At 36.8% G+C, this 24874-nt stretch overlaps 1 long non-coding RNA gene and 1 pseudogene across 1 annotated transcript; both read right to left on the bottom strand.

Annotated features, from left to right (window-relative positions):
* Positions 1 to 563: 563 nt before the first annotated feature.
* Positions 564 to 14780, bottom strand: LOC125351281. Its single transcript, XR_007210923.1, has 3 exons — positions 14706 to 14780; positions 6786 to 6789; positions 564 to 576 (listed from the first exon to the last, which is right to left on the bottom strand). It is a non-coding gene; the product is annotated as an uncharacterized LOC125351281 (long non-coding RNA).
* Positions 14781 to 16442: 1662 nt separating this feature from the next.
* Positions 16443 to 24470, bottom strand: LOC125351062 (annotated as a pseudogene).
* Positions 24471 to 24874: the final 404 nt, after the last annotated feature.

Raw genomic sequence — 24874 nt, 5'->3', positions numbered from 1 at the left:
TTAGTCTTAAATTCTTAGCAAAACACTCTCTAGACACACATCCTATTCATTTATTTTGCTGCTTATTTTAAAATTGTGTGTGTTTCATTTTTATTGTCAAGATGATGTACAGAGGGGTTACAGTTACATACATAATTGAATAAGTACATTTCTTGCCAAATTTGTTACTTCCTCCCTCATTTTTCTGCCACCTTCCCTCCTCCCCAACTCTCTCACCCCAAGTTGTACAGTTAGTTTACAACATACTGTCTTGTAAGTATTGCAGTTGCACTGGTTCACCTTTTATTCTTTGTCTCACCATTTTGATGTTCCCCTTCCCTTCTCTAATTCAGACAAACATATACATAATACCCAGGGTACCAAAATCAAGTACAGTGACATCAGGGGCTAAACTATAGAGAAGATAAACAAAAGAAAACAGAAATAATTTCACACAGTACATTAAAAATAATAATAATGATAAACCACTTGTTTCCATACCTTAGAGTTCATTTTGCTTAGCATCATCTTATGTGATCATATGTACATAGCTATTGAGCTACTGTGATCATCTTCTAGGACTATCTTAAATATATACTAATTATTAGTAATGGGAGAAAACATAGAGTCTAAAAATTTTCACATCCTGCAGATGTGGTGATCTTTAAATACAGTCAAAGTCTTCCTAACTTTAATTTTTTGTTAGTAAAAGATAACCTAAATTTCCCTTCCACTTGAACTTCTTTCATTTTTAATTGTAGCACTTTGGTTTGCTTTCTGGTCTTTAAAGTCATGTCTAATTTGTGAGGAGTAGAGAGCTCCCTTAAGCCTTGGAATAGTGATACCTGTATCCATTTTTTTTTTCATCTTTTGTAGATGACAATCAGATTCTATCATATTGTGGCTGAAACTAATTTTGTTCATACAAGCATGAAAGCTTTAGTGATACGTCTAAGGATAAGAGGGTTCTGCTTGTTTTTTTTTGGCCAGTCCTGGGCCTTGGACTCAGGGCCTAAGCACTGTCCCTGGCTTCTTCCCGCTCAAGGCTAGCACTCTTCCACTTGAGCCACAGCGCCGCTTCTGGCCGTTTTCTGTATATGTGGTGCTGGGGAATCGAACCTATGGCCTCGGGTATACCGAGGCAGGCACTCTTGCCACTAGGCTATATCCCCAGCCCCGGTTCTGCTTGTTTAATTATGAAGATAAGCCTCCTTAAAACAGAGCAGATAAAATTCTGGAACAGTGATACTTACAAGACAATATGTTGGAAATGAACTTTACCACGTATGGGGGAAGGAGCACGAGTCTTGGATGGAGGGGAAGTGGGAGAAAAATGAGGGAGGGGAGTGGGTAACAATGTTGGAGAAGAAATGTACTCATTACCTTAGGTATGTAACTGTAACCCCTCAGTACGTCAAATAAAATAAAATTTAATTAAATAAACAAAAAATAAAATTAAAAAACGTACATTAAAAATAAAAATAAAAAATTAAAATTAAAAAACAAAAAAAATAAAATAAAATAAAGTTCCTGTCAGAAACTGATGGCCCAAGTAAGTTTAATGAAGCCATCACTTACATATTGGGAAAAATTAAAGAAACAAAGAGGTATAGTAAAGCACCTTAGGACTATGAAGCATTGGCAGATAGTCTGATTCTTGGGTCTGAGGAATGAAGGAAGAGGTGAGAGTAGGGGGTAAGCACAATTTACACATGTCTGGGTACCCCACTTACAAAAGGTACTCTCTCAGGGTTAAATTCTGTTGAGTCAATTGGTTTATGTTCTCTGATAAACTCCTAGTTTAGATGATGCACGAAAGTATTTTGTAGATGTGATCAGCATCTTCGGATAAAGTAGCTGGCTCTTGACATTGTGGTTATATCTTATATAATAAGTTGAAGGCCTTAAGAAAAATAACAAGAGTAACAAAAATAGATAAAGCTATGATTCCCAGAGAAAAACACAGTCTGCTTCTGATACTGAAGCAATTCAGAAATCCTATCTGAAATTCATCTCCTTTGCTAAAGCTCAAAGCCATGTGTCTATGTATCTCTCTCTATTTCTCTCTCTATATACCTGTATCCATCTCTCTATCTCTGCATGCCAACCCATCCATCCTTTATTATATTCATATACATTTTAATCTTATTAGGCTATTTCTCTGAAGCACTGACTTATGTAATATTAAAAGCACATCTTTCCTATAGATGTTCTTTTCATTAAAGGAAATAGTATGTGTCAGTGTGATGCAAATTGTCTACGTTAGTTGTAATTAACAAATAAACTACCTTACATAATAAATATATAACAACGGATGCTGTGGTGTATCTTAGTTTTCCAAAATTATGCCATAAATGAACACTTTCCATTAAACACCCTTCCTATTATGGTACATTAACACAGATCTATAGGAAGGTGGAATTTTTGCTCCCTCTCACTAAAATGTAGCTAAATTTGCGTAATATTCTCCCAGTATGTGTCTGTTTGTCTGTCTCTGACTCTGTCTTTCTTACCCTGGCCTTTATTCTGGAAAGTCTATTTTAATCTTACATGGGACGATCAGGTATATAAGTGTTTCAACTGATAGCCCAGGTTAATTCCCTAGCAAACAATCAGTCAACCTCCAAATTCTTATGTGAATGAACTTCAAATGATCCTACCCTATAGCTTCCAAGGCTTCAAGTGCTTCCTAGGCTTTGTCATTATGAAGCCAAGATAACATATCCTGTCTGTCTGAATTTTTGGCTTACAGGAAATCTAAGAGAAAATAAGCGCTTATTATTACTTTAAGCCAACAAATTTTAAGATAGCTGATTATTTTCCATCTGTAATGAATATAATTTGATTCACTGAAGAAAAACAGTAAGAGAATTTTATAAGATTTAGGCGTAATTTGATCAAGATTTTTCATGTAACTCTGTGTTTTTCCCCTGAGTTTTACTTTCCTTTATAATTTTTGTCCATTCAAAAAGGAAAATTGTCTACATTTGTTCTCTGGGTCTGCTTCATGTCCCAGAGAAACCCTCAACATAGAATTCCCCACATGATGGAGATATCTTAAGGACAAGAGTTATCACTCGGGCTGGGAATATGGCCTAGTGGCAAGAGTGCTTGCCGCATTCATATACATGAAGCCCTGGGTTCAATTCCTCAGCACCACATATATAGAAAAGGCCAGAAGAGGTGCTGTGGCTCAAGTGGTAGAGTGCTAGCCTTGAGCAAAAAGAAGCCAGGGACAGTGCTCAGGCCCTGATTCCAAGCACCAGGACTGGCAAAAAAAAAAAAAAAAAAAAGAGTTATCACAGTGCCCAGAGATATGGCACTAGCTAATCTTCACATATTCATCTCATCTTTGGAATTAGAGAAATTCCAAAGCTTGTATCAAAAGCTCTCAGGAAAAGGAGGAAAGATATTATGGAAATCACCACACATTTAGAGTATGACTCTTACAATAGTATTTGATTTTTAGAGCTCTTTACACATTATTGTATTATTTATTACTATATATCTGCAATTATCATTGGGGTTAAAGATTTTTCTCATGTATTACGAATTTTATACCAATCACATAATCTTTCTATTACATCATTAAAAATGGTAAAAAAAATGACATTGTAGTCCACTCTTTGCACCTTTAATTTTAATTAATATTCTTTTGTATTAAGATTTGTAAATGTACCTATCTCTGTGTGATATAGCTACCACATTCACAGGCTATGTTTAAAATTAAGAACTATGCATTCTTTTTAGAAATTGTCTTTAGAATACTTGAAAATGTTAGATGACAAAAAATTTTATGTTATTAAAAGCCAAGTTATTTAGGAAAGTTCAAAAATAGCTATTTAAATCCACAAAAGGTATATCCTGCAGAGGTCTCAGAAATGCAGGTCGTAAGTAGCAGAAAGAGCGAAGTGTGGTAACCAAGATATGATAAGTCCATACTTATGGTTAGAATATTTCATATATTGTGTCATAAGGAATTACAGCTTTATATGGTGAAATAGATTTAGAAATTATATTTGGTAAATATAGTAGACAGTTTGTCCCATTGACTAGTTAGAATGAAGATGAGCATATTAAAGGTCCTGAGAAATTTTACAGTTAAAAAAAGTTGTTTAATATTTGTTATTGCTTTTGTCTTAGGGCCCAGTACTGAGATTTGAGCTCAGTGCTTCATACTCTCACTCAACCTTTTCTCTTAAGGCTGGCACTCTACTACTTGAGCCACACCTCCCCTTCTAGCTTTTTGTTGATTGATGGGGGGCGGGGTGTGTGTGTGTCAGAGTCTTGTGGATTTGTCTGCTTAGACTAGCTTTGAACTATAATCCTCAAACATTAGTCTCATGATTAGCTGGGATTGCAGTTATGAATTACCAATGCCTGCTTAGACTGTTTAAGTTTTGATAATTTAGCTACTTCCAAACAAATTTAGAATACAAAGAAGGTATATCTATTTTAGTAGGTATTCATTATTACATGAGGAAATAACATTGTGATGTGTTGATAGATTCATGTGCAAAAACACGATTCAGAAGGTAATGACAGAATCTACAAAAACCACAACTGATAATCTGGGAAAGAATAATGAAAAAGGAGTGAAATTAGAATAATGGAATAGGAGAAAAAAATATGCCACATGAATACCACCTTAAAAATAGTAATTTCTAATTTCAGCAGAGGAGGAAAAACACACGCTGCCCAATTTCTCCCTCTGAAACAGGTAAAGTTCTTGGACATCATATGCAAATTAACTAACATCTCTGAGAATTTAACAATAGCAGTCAGATTAGGATGGAAATTAAAATCCCTAAAATGACAAAGAGTGGGAAGTCTCTTTCTTTTCTGCTTACCTTCCCTATATCTGTTCACATAGATTTTAGGCAGCTAACATTATTCACTCAAAATTTGCATTCAGAGAATGAGCTCCAGTTGAATGAAACATAGGCAGGTGAGGGAAACCCTTATGTTTCAAGGTTCTTTACCTTTAAAGCCAGCAAGAGTGTGTCAGGTCACTCATATGTCTCAAGTCCTCCTATCTCAATCCTCAAATCTCTCTAAGGGCATCTAGACAAAGAATATACTCAAGATAGAGAAGCAGCCAGGCTCTGGTGGCTCACACCTGTAAGTCTAGCTACTCAGGAGGCTGAAGATCATGGTTATAAGTCAGCCTGGGTAGGAAAATTTGTGGGAATCTTATCTCCAACTAACCACCAGAAAACCAGAAGTGCCGCTGTGGCTTGAAGTTCTAGCTTTGAGCAAAGGAGCTCAGGGACAGTGCCAAGGCCCAGAGCTCAAGCTCCACAACTGACAATAACAACAAAAAAAGATGGAGAAGATGGAAACTTTGAAGGATTCATTTGCAAATCCCATGTTATATGAGGATTTGTATTAAGTATATGTATGTGTGTATGTATGTATGTATATATGAAACACCTAGAAACTCAATATGATTATCAGCTTGACAAAAAAAAAAAAAGTGAAGAACTACTTCACTTCAGGAGAAACAGAGGTTCACAAAGCTGGGCAGCAGTTACTCCCGGCTGTAATCCTATCAACTCGGGAGGCTGAGATCTGAGGATCCCAGTTTGAAGCCAACTTGGACAGAAAAGTCCGTGAGACAGTTACCTCCAATAAAACACTCAAAGAAAAAAAGCCAGAATGGCTGTGGCATAATTGGCAGAGCAATAGAATTGAGTACAAATAGACTCAGGGACGGAGTTTAAGCCCCAGGGCCAGGAAGAAAAAAATAAAAAAAAGAACAAAAAAAGACATGAGAATGAGAACACACACCCAGCTCTCTTATTGCCTAGCACAGCCGACCTGAAAGTTCTTAGGAGAAAATAGAGAAACATGGACTCCCTACATCACTTGTGAACTTGAATAATTGCAAAAGCACTCTAGAAAACACTGACAGTTGCATATTACAGGAAACCAATCCCTTTCATCTGACTTAATAGTCTTATTTCTGGGTAATTAACCAGAGAAACGGTATGCACCCATACAAAAACCAGTACAAGAATGTTTGTAGCAGCAATGTAGTATTTATGCCAAAGCCTAGAAATGGTGAGTGAAGGGGAAAATAGGTGCCTTTACAGAATGGAATACCATATGTCAATAAAAAGGAACAATCTCCAAATCTTCACTGTGCCACTCACCATGAAAGAAGCCAGACAATAAAAGCTGCAGAGTAACCTCATATCTTTGTATGATATTAGGAGTTTGGACAGGCTACAAGAAAGTATAATAGATTAATTCTAACCAGAAATTAGACATTTAGGAGTAGTCTGAACACAAAAGGATAGCATAAGAATATTTTGAGAAGCCTAGCGGGTGAGTTGTTTTTTAAGTCATAATTGCTATACAACAATTGGTTTCCATCATAGTAATTGCTATATACTTATGATAAATGTTTTCAAAATTTACAAAACTGTTATGCCAAAACAGACAATTTTGCCATATGAAATTATTTTTAAGAAGTTTAAAAGAGAAATTTAAAGAGTATCATAAATGGTTTTGTTCCCCAAAAAACATTTTATGGCTAGCTTATGGAGAACTGCTATTCATTTCATAGTTGAAAACAAAATCTTTCAGTATGTTTTGTTTGATTTTTAGGGCCTGTGGTTGTTGGTTTCTAGATATTTTACTTTAATAAAGGGTAGGAGATGACAGTGAGGCCCACAGTGTTTCCTTATGTAAAAGGATTTCCACATGGCATGAACTAAAGCCCATGTGAAAACAATAGGTGAAGATTTATAAAATTAATTAGAATGAGTGATTTTTTAAATATTTTCTTGAATTTGGATCACAAAGCTTTGAATTTCCCTCCCTCCCTCCCTTCCTTCCTTCCTTCCTTCCTTCCTTCCTTCCTTCCTTCCTTCCTTCCTTCCTTCCTTCCTTCCTTCCTTCCTTCCTTCCTTCCTTCCTTCCTTCCTTCCTTCCTTCCTTCCTTCCTTCCTCCCCCTCCCTCCCTCCCTCCCTCCCTCCCTCCCTCCCTCCCTCCCTCCCTCCTTCCTTCCTTCCTTCCTTCTTTCCTTCCTCCCTCCCTCCTTCCCTCCCTCCCTCCCTCCCTCCCTCCCTCCCTCCCTCCCTCCCTCCCTCCCTCCCTCCTTCCTTCCTTCCTTCCTTCTTTCCTTCCTCCCTCCCTCCCTCCCTCCCTCCCTCCCTCCCTCCCTTCCTTCCTTCCTTTCTTCCTTCCTTCTTTTCCTTCCTTCCTTCCTCCTTCCCTTCCTCTTTTCCTCCCTGTCTTTTTTCGTTCTTTTTTCTCTCTCTCCCTCCCTCTCTATCCTTTTCTCTCTCTTTTCTTTCTGTCTCTTTTCTTCCTCCCTCCTTGTTTTATTTTAAAATGCAACAGACATAATTTTCATAAAAAGAGGGGTACTCCAGTCATTTATACATAATATTCCATATTATGAGAATATTTTAAAGCTTTGGTTTGGGAGCTTAAACATTATGTCCTTTCCCCAGTTATAGCGGAGGGATTTCATTGATAAATCTAGAAAGCATATAAATGAAGATAAATAAATTGTATTTCACTTAGTCTGTAAGAAACACTGTTATACTTTATATAATTCTTCTGGATTATGTTCAAAATTCTAAAATTATAGTGATATTTATTCTAATAAAACATAATGAGCAAAAGAGGAAGAGAGAGAAAGAGGTACTATTTTTACACACATACCTATTTATTTATGGACATTCAGTAACTACAGACACAAGTTATACAGGCATTGATTTGCAGTTGGATACCTTGTATTATCTTTTAACATTTTGAAATGGATGCAATCCTGAGGGCCTAAACATGTTTCATAACATTGTGCATCTCTTGTACAATCTATTCAGTTGACAGGAAAGACAAAAAAGAATTATCACAAGTTCCCAAAGGAAAGGTAAGATAAATGTAAATAGCTGTTCAAATAATATTTTGTTGACTTGCTATGTGTATGATACTATAAGCTATGAGATCATATTTGGTGACCAAGAAATAAAATAAAATATTTTACATATCTAAGAAGGTAATAAAGGCATCTAAGCAATATTGTTGCTTAAGGAGGTAATTTGTATTATATCTAGGAATTCTTGTTTTGAAAAAATTGTTACTTTATTTTCTAACTTCAGCAAATACTTACTGAATATTTCCCATGTGAATATGAATCATGTTTTTTATATTTGTCATAATATATTTATTTATTTTCCTGGTCATTTCCAAGAATTTAAAAGGAACGATAATTTTCTTTCTTTGAAAACTTTCCCCACCATTTATAATACAATTTCTTTAATTTTTAAAGTTATTAAATCACAATATTTTTATTATTTATTTTTTGTCTTTATCTTTATTTCATTGTTATTGTAGAGTTGATATAGAGAGAGGTTATGGTTACATGAATCAAGTAATTTTTTTTGAATCAGTGCAGTTCTTTTCAAACAATATCTCCTCTTCCCCTGTTCTCTACCAGTTTTTCCCTCCCATTCTCATTCACAAGATATACTGTTCATTTTCCATATAGTGTCTAGTGAGTGCCACTGTTATATTTGTTCACCATTTGTTCCACCTTTTCTGTGTCCCTCCAATTACAAACTAACAAAAAAAGGAAAATAAAATAAAAAAACAGTAACAACAGCAACTAAAAAATCTCTCTTATTTCCTTTCCTTATAGTTCATTTCATGAAATATTATATTATATGATCATATATACATAGCTATTGAGTCTTCATCAACCATTCCTATACATATGCTCCTTTGGCCTCAGTGAATACATATGTATACATATATATGTATATATGTATGTATGTTAATAGATATTAATCATTCAGTATGTTTACTTGCAGATTTATAGGCACATTCTAGTTACCAGGAATGAGAGAAACCCTGTAACCTTTGCTTCTTTGGCTCTGGATTACTTTGCTTAGTATAATTTTTCCCAAGTTTTTATGTCTCCTTTCAAATGGTACAATATCATTCTTTCTCATGGATGGGTAGAATTCCATTGCATGTATTGTCCACATTTTCTTTCCTTTTCTTTATTTTATTTATTTATTTATTTATTTTTGCCAGTCCTGGGCCTTGAACTCAGGGCCTGAGCACTGTTCTGGCTTCTTTTTGCTCAAGGCTAGCACACTGCCACTTGAGCACCACTTCTGGCCATTTTCTATATATGTGGTGCTGAGGAATCGAACCTAGGGCTTCATGCATGCAAAGCAAGCACTCTACTGCTAAGCCACATTCTCAGCCCCTAGTCCACATTTTCTTAATCTATTTGTCTACTGAGGGGCATCCGGGTTGATTACGTGTCTTGCCTATGGTAAACAATGCTGCAATGAACATGATAGTGCTGGTAGCATTCATGTGGCATTGTTTGTGTTCTTTTGGACAAATGCCCAGGAGTGGGATTGCTGCGTCACAGGGTAAGTAGCTCTATGTTTATTCTTTGAAAGAAATTCCTTACCATTTTCCAGAGTGACTGAACAAGCTTACTTTTCCACCAATATTTTAATCAAGTTCCCTTTGGGCTGCATGTTCACCAGCATTTGTTGCTGTTAGTTTTCTACAATGGCCATACTAACTGGGGTGAGGTGTAATCTCAATGTTGTTTTGATTTGCAGTACTTTCATGGCCATAGATGTAGAACATTTCTTCATGTGTATATTGGCCATTCTAACTTCTTCCTCTGAGAAGTCTCTCTTCAAGTTCATTTATGGATTGGGTTGTTACTTTTTTGAGGGGGTTTAATTTTTTGAACTCTAAGTATATTTTAGGCCCTTATCTTATAGATAGCTAGTAAAGATCTTCTCCCATTCTGTGGGCTTTCTATTTATCTTGCACGCTGTGTACCTTGCTATGTAAAAACTCTTCAATTGGATTCAATCCCATTTATCCGGTCTTTCTTTGATTTGTTGTGGTTTTGGATCTTTACTTAGGAACTTGTAACTGGTTTCTAGAAGAATTAATGTTACCTCTACCACCTCTTGTAATGTTTCCATGGCATCTGGCCTTACATTGAAGTCTGTGATTCATTTAGAATTGATTCTGGTCCAAGGTGATATATGAGTATCTATCTCAATTTTCTGTACATAACCAATTTTGCCAGCACTATTTGTTGAAGAGGCTGTCTTTCTTCCAAACTGTGTTTTTGACTCCCTTATCAAATATTAGGTAGCTATATGTTTGTAGGCTTATTTCTGTGTCTTCTATTCTGTTCTGCCACTCCTTAGCCCTGTTCTGCCAGTACCAAGGTGTTTCATTTCTATGGCTTCGTAATAAAGCTTGAAGTTTGTTATTGATATTCCTCCAGCATTATTCTTCCTGCTAAGGATTGTTTTTGTTATTCTGCATGTTTTATTATTCCTTATGAATTTTTGGATTGATTTCTCTATTTCTTTGAAGAAAGTTGTTGGGATTTTGATGGGTATTGTATTGGATTTGTATATTGCTGTGGGCAGTATTGACATTTCTACAATGTTAATTCTTCTCATCCAGGTGCATGGGAGGTTTTTCCATTGCCTTAAATTTGTTTCAATTCTTTTTAAAAAAATTATAGTATTCAAAATAGAGGCCCAGCATTTGGTGCACAGATATTAAGAACTGTCATAATGTCCTGTAGTAGAATTTCCTTTATTAGCATGCAATGACCCTTTTTGTGTCTCTTTACTAATTTTGATATGAAGTCTATTTTGTCTTATATTGGGATTGTTAGTTAGTCCAGCCTGTTTAATGGGGACAGTTGCTTCAAAGATTTTATTCCAACCTTTCTCTTTGAGAATGTGTCTGTTGTTGACAGCAGTATGTGTCTCTTGTAAACAACAGATGCACAAGTCTTGCTTGCTTTTTGCATAGTCACTCTATGTTATTTAATTGGAGAGTTAAGTCCATGGATATTGAGGGTTAGCACTGACAGATGTCTGGTAATGCTTCCTATGTTATCTACCTTCTTAGGCGCTGGGCCTCCTCTATTCTTACTATGCTTATCTGGTTCTTTAGTAAGGAACATTTCCTCTGCCAGGATCATATTCTTGTTGATATTCTGTATGAAAGACATTTTTAAGTATCCTTTGGAGAGCTGGTTCAGTGGATATAAATTGTTTCAATTTTTCTTTGTTATCGAATGTTTTAATTTGTCCTTCAGTTATAAAGGAGAGTTTTGCTGTGTGTAGTATACTGGGGTGGCAATTGTTTGATTTTATAGTTTAGAATATATCATGCCAGGCTCTTTATGCTTTCATGGTCTCGACTGAGAAATCTGTAGTTATTTGTACTGGTTTTCCTTCATTAGTAATGAATTATCTCGGGTAGCTTTAAGGATCTTTTAGCTTTTTCTCTGTTGATCTGTGCAGATTATAATGTAGTGGCAGGATGTTCTTTCCTGGTCTGATCTGTTAGGTTTCCTAAAGGCTTCTTATATGTGAATGGGTCTTTAATCTATTTGGAAAAGTCCCTGCTAGGGTTGTGTAAAATGTTTCCTATCTCCTCAGATGTCTCTTGTTCTGCCTTGGTAACTATTAGCCTCAAATTTGGTCTTTGAACTGAGTCCTGAAGTTCCTGCAAGCTCTTTTTGTGTTTCCTGGATTTGTTCTAATTACCTCCTCTTATTCAATTTTATATGCTGTTTTCCAGCTCCAAGACTCTGTCTTCCACATTGTCTTTTCTGCCACAGAGACTTTCTATTTTACTGTTTTTCTGTTTTCAGTTTGGACATTTCTGAGAGCTTCTACCTCTTTTTTGAAGTTCTGTTTTAGGATTTATATTTTCCTTAATCTCCTTTAACTGGATGGCTGCTTTTACATTGGATTCCTTTGCCATCTCTTGCATTTCATTTTACTTTTTGTTCATGGTCTCCATGAATTATTCCAAGATTCTTTGTGTAGTCTCATCTTGTTCATGAATTGTCTTGTATATGTTTTCAAACTTTCCATTAAATAAACTTATCAGCAATGTTTTTAGTGATCTTCTGAAATGCCTTCTAGGTCCCTGATTGTCTACTCTCTTGTCTGTTTTCCTATTTGCATATTTCTAGCATTTCTGTGAAGTGTCCTGTCCATTTGAGGACCCTTTTGGTTTTATCTTTTGGGAATCTGTGATCATCTAAGTTTTCTTGGTTGACTAAATGGTAAGTTTGTTGAGATTTACCTATCTGGGTTCAGGGCTTGTAGAGACCATTGAATGGAGATGAAGAGTTCAGTTGTGCTGTGGAAATATACTGTTAACATTTGACTATCAGATGAAAGTATTGAGGTTTAGGTAAGATTAGGATGGGGAGAGGTAGTTTTCAGGGATATATATATATATGAGAAGGATATATATATATGTATATATATATATATATATATGTGAGAAGGGTTCAAGCTTATAGGGGAGTTAGAAGACAAATGAAGGAGGAGAGAATGGGGAATGAATTGGGACCGAAGATGTAAATGAACAGAAGAAAAACAAAACTAAATAACACAAATAACCTTGCATTCTATATTGAAGGATGAAGACAAGTAAAGAAAAATTGAGTTAAGCTCTAATGCTGACTATTCTGAAAAGCCCAAGGGAATTGCTGTCTCTTATCTAATTACACCTCTACTTTTGAACAGAGAAAGGCCATAAAAAGAGTAGGATATTATATGTGTATATATAACAATGAACAGATCATATACTGTGCATCACTAGACCCAGAACATTCAACTTGGAGATGTGAGTTCTCTAAACAATGAAAGAGTGAAAGAGAGGGAGAAAAAGAGAGGCTCTCTCCTCAGATCTGTTTCATACTGCAGTTTCTATGGGAAGGGCCTGAGTTAGGGCCACTTTATATCTTCAGTTTAGAGTCATAATTTGACTCTTGTTGCACTAGAGCTATATGCAGCCTTCTTTCTTGTATGGAGGTGGCTCCTAGTGTTGTTCCCAGGTACCTCCCTGGTGTGTGTCTCTCCAAGGGACATTGCTGTATGCTGGTGGAAATTTTGGGGAGAGTTGGGAGTTGTAGTTTATTGGTGCAGGGGTGGGACTGTGTCCCAGAGGTCTTTCCCACGTAGCCTCAGAATGTGTGTGAAAGGAGGTTGCTTCTTTGCTCTCTTCAAATATGTTCCCACTCTCTCAGGTGGGGGATCTGGTCCAGTTACTCTGGGTCACTACAAGGAGCTGGTCCCCCAGGGGTCGCTGATGGGGTACTAACAGTTCCCTTAATTGGCACTGAGCTGACCAGCAGCACCCTGGTGAAGTGTCTCTGTGTTTGGGTGTGGCAGTCTCAAGCTCCTCTTCCAGGTTATTTCCCCTCAGTGTGGCTCTTCAGGATTATCACTCTCCCTGTGCTGAGAGGGGATCAGCTTGCTCATTCTGAAATCTTCCCTTCTTTCTGTCCTTTTGTCCCCACAGTATAATTTATTCTTTATTAGAATGACTCTCTGTCTGCTTATAGTTTGATTTATGTGAATTTCTTGAGGTAAAGTGTGTGTTGGAACCCTAAGTCTCTGTTTAGTCAAGAGAAAAGTAGGGAGTTTGCCTGTGTCAATGTCTCTATCTTCCTGGAAGTCCTGAATTCCCAATATTTTCAGAGAAAGATATTTTACTCAAGCATTTTGGAAGACAGTAGTTTTTAATACGTTTCTTATGTGTTTTACTGTCTATGAAATAGATATTTTATCCATAGTATTATCACCTCAAGGGTAGAACACTGAAAGACATTGTATGTACAATCAAGGGGGAGTAGAGGGATGACTCAAAGGTGCATTTTCTTATAGCATTAAGTGATGCTGCCTAATCACAGACTACTAGGCTAGGGAGTGACAGTGTTAAATCTAAACAGCAATGTGTGATCTGGTATGTCTTTAACAAAAGCAGCCAACAACAGAACTGTTCTAACCATTTTTAAAAAAAAATTGAGCAATTCATTGACTTGTTCATTTACTCAATAAAGCATATGTATAACTATATACTCTGTTTCTATGCCATTGTTTCTTTATTTCGGGTACTCATTAAAAATTTTAAGTGCCTGGTTTCTAGAATGAATCTATTAGGGAAGAATCTCAGGATACTTGTGGCGTTAAGCCTATATAGTCTTGCACACATTTCTAGATAGTTAGAACGTGTAAATGTCAAGTGTTAATTTAGGTTTCTTGATTTATTTTTTTTAACCAGTCCTGGGGCTTGGGATCAGAGCTTGAGCACTGTCCCCAGCTTCTTTTTGCTCAAGGCTAGCATTCTATCTCTTGAGCCACAGCACCATTTCTGGCGTTTTCATTTTATGTGGTACTGATCAGGGCTTCATGCATGCTAGGCAAGCACTCTACCACTAAACCACATTCCCAGCCCTCTCATTTTTTAAATAATATAAAAGAAGCTTAAATACTTGCTCCACTTAAATTTCATTGTACACTTTTAAAATTTTTTTTTTTTTTTTTTTTTTTTTTTTTTTTTTTTTTTTTTTGCCAGTCCTGGGCCTTGGACTCAGGGCCTGAGCACTGTCCCTGGCTTCTTCTCGCTCAAGGCTAGCACTCTGCCGCTTGAGCCACAGCACCGCTTCTGGCGGTTTTCTGTATATGTGGTGCTGGGGAATCGAACCTAGGGCCTCGTGTATCCGAGGCAGGCACTCTTGCCACTAGGCCATATCCCCAGCCCCTTAAAATTTTTTTTAAAAGTCATAATTTCTTTTTTTTTGAGAGTAAAGATTTACTTTAAAAAAAATTTTTCATCTAAACATGCCTGTGCTTGAAAAACACAAAAGCATGATCATTGACGGCATTCTTATAAAGACAACAAAGTAATAATTAACTTGTAAATCAACAATAATAATACAAAAAATAGCTCCAATGATATATGTAAGGGTTTATAGGTGAGAATATAATTTTTAATTTTAAAGAATAACTAATTCAACTCAAAACCAGCACAATTTAAGGAGAAGCTTCTATTTTTTTCAAACATTTTACATTTTTTTTCAAGTCCCATATTTGATAGACCTTCTGTTTGAAGGGCAGTGTAATCCTAAGAACTAGCATCCTCAATGACCTTCTGCAAGGTACTTCATTTTGCTAAAACATCTCTTGCAATCTATGCAGCCCACCAGTCAACATTTGATTTGGAGAGCACACCCACCACTCTCAAACTCTACAACTTATATTCAAAGTATGCAATCAAAGTCTTTAAGCAGTAGATAGAAATACCACCATAAAAGACTAGCAGGCAGTGGTATGTACATTCTAAACTAAAAACGCTGTGGATCCCTCTTTAGAAAGGCCTCCTTTGGTGGGAACTGTCTCATGACTGCGTGGGGGCCCTGGCTCCTTTCCTGCAAGGTAGCACTCACTGCTTTCAGGTGATACAAACTAGCTGTGTGGCTCCATAAACACTAGTGGGAAATAGACAAATCCATGGTTGTACTTCACTAGCTTGAAGCTGAATTTCACAACCAAATCCAAATACCTCTTCAGTAGCCACAGGAGATAAGAGGAGATCCACTTAGAGCCACGGCCCTGGCTCTCCATTTGTGCACTTGAGTACTACGCAAATCCCTGAGCAGCACCATTGAAGGACATCCAAAGGAAAAGCATCAGAACACAGTGGAAAGCTACCAAGGCAGCACAGCAATTATTTCCAGATCAAACATTCTGATAAACCAGAGAAATAGCCAAAGGCACATGCTGAAATCCCTGCAGGCTCCCAGTACCTAGAACTGGGAAGTCCAAGCCCCAACAAGGTTCACACTGATTAGTTTGATACAGAAAATAACAGGCAACCTTTATGCTTCAAAGTATTTGTTGCACTGATGCTGCGAGTGTTAGCTTCAATCAATTTCAAGTTCTGCTATAGTGAATCAGGAACCATTTTAAACTTCATTTTGTCACTTCATACATTTTTCTTTTGTAGAATGTGTATACACATTGGCAATTTCAGTATTAGAAAGGTCATTACTATGCAACCAGGAAGCAAAATCAGCTAAGTAACACAATGTAGTAAGAACAAGCACAGAGCTGCTTCTGTGACATTCATTGCCCTTTGCTATGCATAGCTCAATAAGTACATACAACTTCTGTCATTGACTTGTTGAATGAAGCACAAAGCTCAAAGATTCTGAACAATTTAATGATGGGACATTAGAGCTGACAAGTTGGAAAAGAATGTAAAGTAACAAATATGGTGAGATATGTATCAGTGAATGTTATGAAAAAAAAGTCCTCTGAATTACCCAACAATAAGAAACTACACAACCCTAATCATCTTTGGAGGTTGATACTCATTTGTGAGAATGTAAAGAATAGCATAAACTTCACTTAGTTTTCACATCCCAGTATCGCTAGTGGTAAAGCTGGAAAAATCTATATAGTTGCCCAATATCAATTTCATATCAGCTTTAGTTACAGAGTCTATTTTACTTTTACTGGTTCAGTCATCAAGGCTTTATTTATACTTCTCATTTAATTCAGGAAACTATTTGAAGTCATGTGCAGCCTTCACTGGCAGAGAGGGTTGCCATCCCAACCATCATCCATGATGTCTATGATTTAGTGGCCACCCACAGGCAGCCCAGCCAAGGTGCCATAGATCCACGGTTCACATACAGTTTCCTCCAGCCTCCATCATGAGCAAGCCAGCAGTCAAACCACCTAAGACTAGCACGGGGGTAAAATCTTGACACTTAGCTTGGGCACTTTTCTCCGGAAATTTGTTTTTTTCTTGCTGGATCTGGTGACTCATAGAATTCTATAAGCAACTTGTCTTTGATTTCATAACGTTGGTGAAGCCATGTTCTTAGAAATGCTTGTCCTTCTGGAACATCTCTTTTTTTTGTCGATACGATCAATGTGAATATGGATGTTTGGACATTCTTTGCAGAGAAAATCTATCAGGTACGGAGCTCCTTCGGCTGCTGCTGCCTCTAGTTTACACTAATCCTTTCGTAAACCACCATAATGTTGTAGTTGGCATCCAGGTAACTAATTCTTCAGTCAAAAGCTTTTGGTGTCAGCACATGTTTGAATACCTGGAGGACCCGTTGAGCAGAAAATACCTAACTACCAGATAGGAGTTTTGTTTTTCCTGGATTGAATTTGCTCCCTCTGGAAAAATCACAAGGTACATTGGTGTTCCTGCTTTCACGTAGCTCTGTGGCTATCGTCTCATCTCGTTTTCATTAAGTTTTGCATTTGGCTTCACGTAGATGCCTCCACGTCTGGAACAGTAACACCCGCAGAACAGCATCCACTCCAGCGTGTCTTTCAGTACATAGAGCACATGACCGTGGGCATTCAACCTGGCGGCCAATCCACTAGCCACAGTCCAGTCCACCCAACACTGATGATTTGATGAATACAATTTATTATTTTTTGTTTGTTTGTTTTTTGGAGATCTCCAAATAGCACTATGTGCACCCTGGTATAGTTCTCAAAGAAGAGGAGCAGGACTTTCTGGTAGACCCAGGTGGACGGGAGCACGGTGGACAGCAGCCACCAGGCTCACCAAAGCAGCACATAGCTGGGCTCCAAGCCCAGGAGCATAATCCCCGGGAGCAGGTAGCGCGAGGAGGACGAGGAGGGCACCAGGGACAGTAGGAACAGTAGCAGAGTCCTGGCAACTCTGATTGCCAAAGCTCTGCTCGCACTCCCCACCCACCCATCCCGGTCTTGCCCAAGCTCCAGCCACCGCCCCGCAGGCGGTCAATCCTTGCGCACTGCACGGGTCCCAGGCTTGCCTATGTCCCTTAGCTTCCCCTGCTCAGGCCGCCAAGACAGAGCCTGCTTCCTGCTCCAGTCTTCTGCACCCTCCTCCTAGGCAGCACAGCCAGAGGCAGTTTTGCAGAGGTCCCCCTTCTTGCCTTGGGAACAGTCTAGAAATCACCATTTCTTGAGTAACACTTCCTCCTACAAGTTTTAAGCTGAGATAGGTCGCTTTGACTTTAAGTCCTGGGAAGGGAATGGTAATACTTTAATGACCTCCCGTCATTGACTCTCCTCTTCATCTTGCCTAGAACATGAGAAAAATTTTGACAGAGACCAACAGTACTGTACAATTTGTTTTCAAAGGAGTCAAAGATGTATAACGGTATAGTTTCCTAACAAGAACATTAGCCTCAAAAGTGTATTATTTCCCCGATATTTAGAAAGTTTTTTATTTCAGCAACACTAGTCTTTGTTAATCAACTATTTAAGTGATATTATTGAAATGGAGAGATACCAAAATGCAGGGCTAGGTTTGGTTTCAAGATGGAAATAATTCTTTTTTCCCTCTTTCTTTTTCAATCTGATAGCGTATTCTATATGTTTGAAAATATTATTGGGTCACAAAAGAAGATGTTGTGACTGGAAGGATTTTTAATCATGTTCACTTCTGCTCAATGATGTCTGAAGCATCAGTTCTGAGAATGTGAAAGTGCTCCATCATAGCTCATGTATTCAGTTTTCTGAGCTGGCAGCATTCGACTGCTTCTTCAAAAATAATTTTTTAAAAATGGTTTTAAAGCTGTCAGTAGTGAATGAGTTATATTTTGGTTAGAAAAACAAGCCAGTGTATAGTTCATGTTATGAACTGCAATTGAATAAAAAAAACTCTTGTGGTTTTGTTATTCTGGACAACGTATGTTCGTGGATTTCTTTCATTATTAACTGTGAAGCCAGAGAAGTAAGTATATTTGGCTCATTTCTTTTCTGGTTCTTAGTTACTCCATTTATATGTTTTACCTATTTGGATTTTGTAGTTTCACAGGTTCATTAGTTGTTGTTTTTTTAAAAAAACTGAAATGAATAGTCTGTTTTACAGCTTTCATAAAACCTGAAGCAAAGGTAGTCCATTATGATTTTTCACTTTGTCAGTCTGAAACATTGGTGTCTCCACCAGGCATCATAACTTGTAGGTACCCATTTTCACAGATGTTCAGGTGAGGAATTTTTAAAATTCCTTCATCTTGGCTCAAGGTGCTGATTTTCCTAAAATGAAAAAAGAATTTTGTTTATACTGACCTTGTTGTAATCACTCAATGATCTATCTTACAAATAGAAAAGAAAATAGACTATACTAGGTTTTATTTATAATCTCTTCAATTCTCTCTAATTCACTACTTACTACCTGATTATAAAAGTATTATAACTAAGATATTGGTGTTTAAGTAATAGAAACTTAACTGAAAGTAGAAAAAATACCATGTTCCTGACAGCTCTAAAAGTCCTGAGGTGGCTCTGGTTGCTGTATATGTGTCAATCTTTGCACTGACAAGGATGATATTTTATGATTGTGAGAAAACATTCACAAGGTGGCCAAATGAAGTTCAACTTTCAAAACAATGTTATGTGGATCTGAAAGAAGAAGATGGTTTTTTCTTTTTTTTAACCTAAGTAATAGTAAGTGATGTTGGGCAGAAAGAAAGCAACCATCTGCCTTACTAAAATCTTGTGTACAAACAAAAAACAAAAGTGAATAAAATAAGCCATGAATACCCTGGAGCTGCATCAATTAAATGTAATAATGATTTTTAAATACCACATCCTATTATAAATGTTATTGAAAGTCACGGATCTTATTCTACTTATAGAAGATTAAAAATAGTTTAAAATTCTATAGAACGTATGCATGTTCTTAATGCTTTAAATGGATCAGATCCAAGTAATAGTACTTTTATAAACTCTTATGTATACAGAAACATGACATGTCAAGTAAAATCATTAGAGATAGAGATGTTTTATATTCATCCTTCCTTCAGTTTATCTTCTACTTCTGCTATTTCTCAGGGTTTTTTCCCTCTCTCCTGTAACAGTGTTCTTTGTTCTGTTACATATGGATGGAACCATTCAGGAGAAAACATTAACTAGACTTTCAAGTGGTAGGATCATAATATGCGATCTATAAATTATCCTGTTAGTCTTACACTGATTTTTCAGATAATTATTGTAAGCTATTCTGGTAGTGTCATGAAGTAAGATAATCATGGGATTATTTTTGTTTTAAAATAAATGCAAGTATGCAAAGAATGATTTATGCTAAAGTAAGTCAGGCTCAGAGAGACAATGAACACCATTTCTCTCATATAAGTTAGATTTAAACTATAAACATATATAAAAGCACATACATGGTCCTATGCCTATACACATAAAAAAACTGATTATGGGAAACTGAAGGGAGGATTCTTTTGCTGTAAATTCTTTGAGCAACTAAATTACAGTTTAATAAAATGAATACTAGAATGGTGAAGCATGTTTCGATGGGGGTAAGGAAGTAAAAAGGGAGAGAAGATACATGGAGAAAAGGAAGGTTAGTAAACAGAGTCACAATATTCAATGTACATATCTGATAATAGAACCAGGTAAACTAAGGGTATAGTTGGGGTTGGAAAAATGGGGGAGAATGATGGAAGGGATGACACTTATCCTAACCAAGATACATTGTACTCATAAGCTGACAAGTTGAATTGAATCCCCTTATATAACTAATTAAAAATAAAATTTCAAGTTATCTAAATAAATTTATTTTAATAAATATGAAGAATATGATAGAAATACAAGATGGATGGACAATTTAAGGGACCATACCTAAATATAGCCATAATGTGAGGACATCTTTAACCCTGGACTTTTGCAATGCTGACAGACAAATTTTCTAAACACTTTTTCTTTCATGAGAAATATACAAAATGTATTACATCTACATAGTTAATAGCATAAAATATTACATTAAAAGTGTTTTGCAGGATAGATGGTGAATCCTGAGAAAGTAGTATGATATTTTCAGTTGTGTGTTTAAAAGAATGCAAATCAGGTGGGTCTTACCTATATTTTCATTTGGCTATGCTTTTTGTAAATGTCTAGTCTATGATACTATGTGTTTTTATCAACTACAGAGATCTTATTACTGATTGCATTATATTTTAATCTTTCACTGTTAAACTTAGTAATAACTATGTGATATTATAGGTAATATTCAGGCCTGAGTTCTCTGGGCCTCAGTGCTTTACCGGGGACTTGATTCACTTTCCGGGCTCAAAACGTTTCTGCTACCAAATGATATTAACAGATACAGATTGCAACATATGTAGATATGCATGGTGAGGAAGGACTAGGCTAAAAGTTCCTTTGGTAGCTTGGATTCTAAGACAAAACCAGCTTCTCATTTGTATAGTCATTGGCAGCTGTGTCTCACCCTTAAACATCCCCTAGGCAATAGTATCTTGGAATCTTTTATTTAACATTCCAAATCTGCATGTATTGATAATACTTTATATCTCATTAACCTTTCTGTCCTTTCCTTACTTTCCTCCTGGAGGCTACTTTAAAGACATTCTTCACTAATTATGTAGTAGAAAAAAGGTTGGAGTAGAGTATTCAGTCCTTAGAATAAAGATGGAAATTTCAGTCCCTGTTCCAATAGACTACACTACAAGATATAAGTGTCTCATGTAAAAGTTACTAATTACATACATTAAGAATCAACCCATAGACTGTTATTTGGGCCTCTGACCCAGAAAATTTTAGAAGATCCTTGAAAAAAAGTCTTTATTCCAAAAATATAATGCCTTGAATTAATCATATATTTGGTAACTAGAAAGTGACTTGAACAAAGATTTGAATTTCTTGAGCTCTTTGTCTGGTTTAATGCTTTAGGTATTTATCATAATTGCGATTTTTTTTTCTGGCCAAGAATTTCTTTTTATGTGTTATGATTGACACAATTTCTCTTTTGTGTGTTAACAAAAAAAGTTGCTCCTTAACTTTCCTTCACATACTGCTAGCTTAATACTGTTACATCTTTACCATTTATGTCATGGACTTGAATGTAGATTGTCTCGTAATTTTTAATTATTTCAACTAACACTTTCTAGAACTTTTCAGTGTGAATCTGTCTTGATTTCTACTCAAAATATTACTCTTTCACACACACATGCACACTCTATCTATCTATCTATCTATCTATCTATCTATGAAGAGAGAGACAGGCTATTCTTTTCTCTAATAAGGGAATCACCATCTGGTGTTGAAAAGAAATAATACTCAATTCCCATAGGAATATTTTCTTCCTATTGAAAATATTACTTACATAGCACTCAGTTAAGTGCTTCACACTTCTCATTTATTATTCATAGTTCCCCCAGTGGTTAAGGGGATATGATATGCTTAATTTCTACCTTGGGGAAAATGGTCCCATTGTAAAATGAAACCGGAGTCACAAGTAAATGCACTTAATAGAGAAATGGGCATTGCTGTGTAGATTTTCTTTTGGTCTTGGTGGCCTTGGTTCTTTAACTTCTCCATCCTTGAAAAGATTAACCTCAGTTCAAGGTTAATTGAAATTCATTAAAATATAACCAATAACTAATCCACCTTTAAGTATAAGAAAATGACTTCCTTTGCCTATGTTCAAGATGGTGGTTCTGTTTTATTTACTAAGGATTTAGAAGGATGATATTAAGGTATTTCCACAAACAGAAAGGAATTTCCAGTAGGGGCAAGGTCTTGGAAAATAAGTTCAAATAATGGACTGGCAACAATTGCGAATTAATTAGTATTGTCTCCTTAATAAAAGGACATGATTTGTGTCTATATGTCTCATATATATATATTTATATACATATCCATAATAAATCTAAGGTCTAAAGCAAATATATTTTATGTTCTTAATGGAATGCAATTTGTGATTTTTTTATTCAAAAAAATATATTGACAAAGTTGGACACATTCAATGTGTACAACCTGATCATTTAGCCTAAGTATACATTGCATAATGATTACCAAAATTAAATCAATTAACACAGATATCACTGTGGTTAGGTGAAGTGTGGACACTAGCAATCTGTGCTCATCAAATTTAAGAAATTGATGCAGTAATTATTAACTATAGATAGTATTCTATAGTTATAACAAGTTTGGAACTTTCATCAAAATTTTCCAATTTTTTTTTCATATCCTCCTCATAATCGCTTTTTTACAATTTGCTTCTATTGTTAGAAATCTTTCAGATTCTACATAAAAATCAGATCATATCATGTTTGCCTTTTCATGCCTGGCTTATTTCACTTAATGTAATATTCTCCAGGTTCATTTATGCTGTCACAAGAAACTAGATTACCTCATTTTTATGGTTGAATTATATTCTATGCTATTTGCTTCCATTGGACATTAGGTTGTTTGTATATCTCAGCTATGTGAATAATGAATGATACAGTGAACATGGGAGTAAGATACCTCTTTGTGAGTTTGTTGAATCAGTACTGGAATGTAACTATGGTGGAATTATTATAGTAGCTGTATGGCTTCATTCCCACTTCCTCATCCATAGTTAAGTGATAATAACATTCCATATGAGAAACAAAAGAAAGACAATGTGATGGGAGTGCTTTACAAGATTGGTAGTTACTGCTTTCCATGTAGAGTGTTCATTTTTGTAGGTGGCGGGAGAATTTACCTAATTGTGCTTACAAATGCTTCCAACAAATTCTTAGCAATGAAGAAGATAGCAATAACAAAGAAATTTGCAAACACAGGAGTGCTGGCATATTCTTGTCACAGCACTCAGGAGGCTGAGGCAGGAGGATGACAGGTTTGTGGTCTTCCAGAATTATAAGTCAAGACTCTGTATCTGAAAAAAGATAAACAAGCAAACAAAACAGAACATCAAAACAAAAACAGAACAGACAGTTTGTGTCCATATTTATAAAAAACCTGTTCTGTTTTCTTCAGATGCAATCCTTGCCAACATAGACTCAGGCTAATATCTAATGCTAATAAGTACACATGTGTCAGTACCAATATTGTGTTTTTCTCACTGATATCTCATGCAATTACTATATGGTGAACACATTGATAATAATAACACCTAGAAAATTATCCTCTAAATGTCTGGACAATCTTTCAATTGAACTGTTGTAATTGATTTGTATACACATATAAACATTATATATTTATATGAATGAAAAACGTTTTAAAAAGTGGAAAATCGATATCTGTCTGTCTATCACCTATCTGTTAAGTACAGAGATTTGAACTCAGGCCTTTGCACTCATTTGGTCTTCTTGAAGCACACCTCCAGATCAGCTTTTTTCTGGTCAATTTGAGATAGAATCTTGTGACTTATATTCCAGGGTAGCTTTAAACTGTGATTTTCTGTTGGGGTTTTTAGCCTCCCGTGCTCTCCTGACCTGCGGGAGAGACGGGAAAACACGCCCCAACCTGATGTGCCAAGAAAAGGAAAGGGCAGACAGACTGCCCACACCCAGCCCCCCTTTCGTCGGAGGACAGACAGTCCAGGAGCCAAGTCAGTGCTAAGACTCACTTTATTGGGAGAAGGGAGCCACTCTTTAATGGGTCAGAGAGCGGCAGAAGGGGAGGGGTATGTGCACCTACGTAGGGGCTGTGAAGGGACGCCTGAACTGTCCATCAAGAGCAGAGGGCCGAGGGGCCAATCTTAGGAGGTGGCTTAATTCTACGTCACACCCCACAGGACCGCCTCCGGGTTCACCTCCAGGCACCATCTTGGCCACACGTTTTCCAAAGACTGGGAGGCGGAGCCAGCTAGAACCGCCTTTTTGGGTTTCCGGGTTGCGCATAACAGCCACGCGGCCCCTGGGCTGGGAAAACAGGCAGGGCCAACTAATTGCCTCTTAATGCAAGGCATCCGGGCGGGCATACTCCACATCTCCCCGTTTTGTTTTTTATTAATAACAGAGGAGGGGTACCAGGCTGGGAGTATGGGCATGGGTTGTTTCTTCTGGAACTACTTCCTGCTGAAGAGGGGTGAAGTAGTCAGGGAACCCTGATTCGTCATTTGGCCTGGTACCATCCAGTTTGATTGGTAAAGGTCCTCATCATTTCCACGAAAATGGTTATCAGAGCCAATAGGTGTCATGGTCTCCTCTGGCTACCTCCTGCAGCTTGGGCACATCAAGGAGTCCCTGGGGCTGGGGTCTTCAGGGTCCAGATCTGCGCTGGGCATAGCAGTGTAGTAAGAGGA

This window comes from Perognathus longimembris, chromosome 5 (assembly GCF_023159225.1).
Source record: "Perognathus longimembris pacificus isolate PPM17 chromosome 5, ASM2315922v1, whole genome shotgun sequence".
Classification (NCBI taxonomy): domain Eukaryota; kingdom Metazoa; phylum Chordata; class Mammalia; order Rodentia; family Heteromyidae; genus Perognathus; species Perognathus longimembris.
Note: the sequence above shows the minus strand (reverse complement) of the source record. Positions and strands in the feature narration are given on the sequence as shown.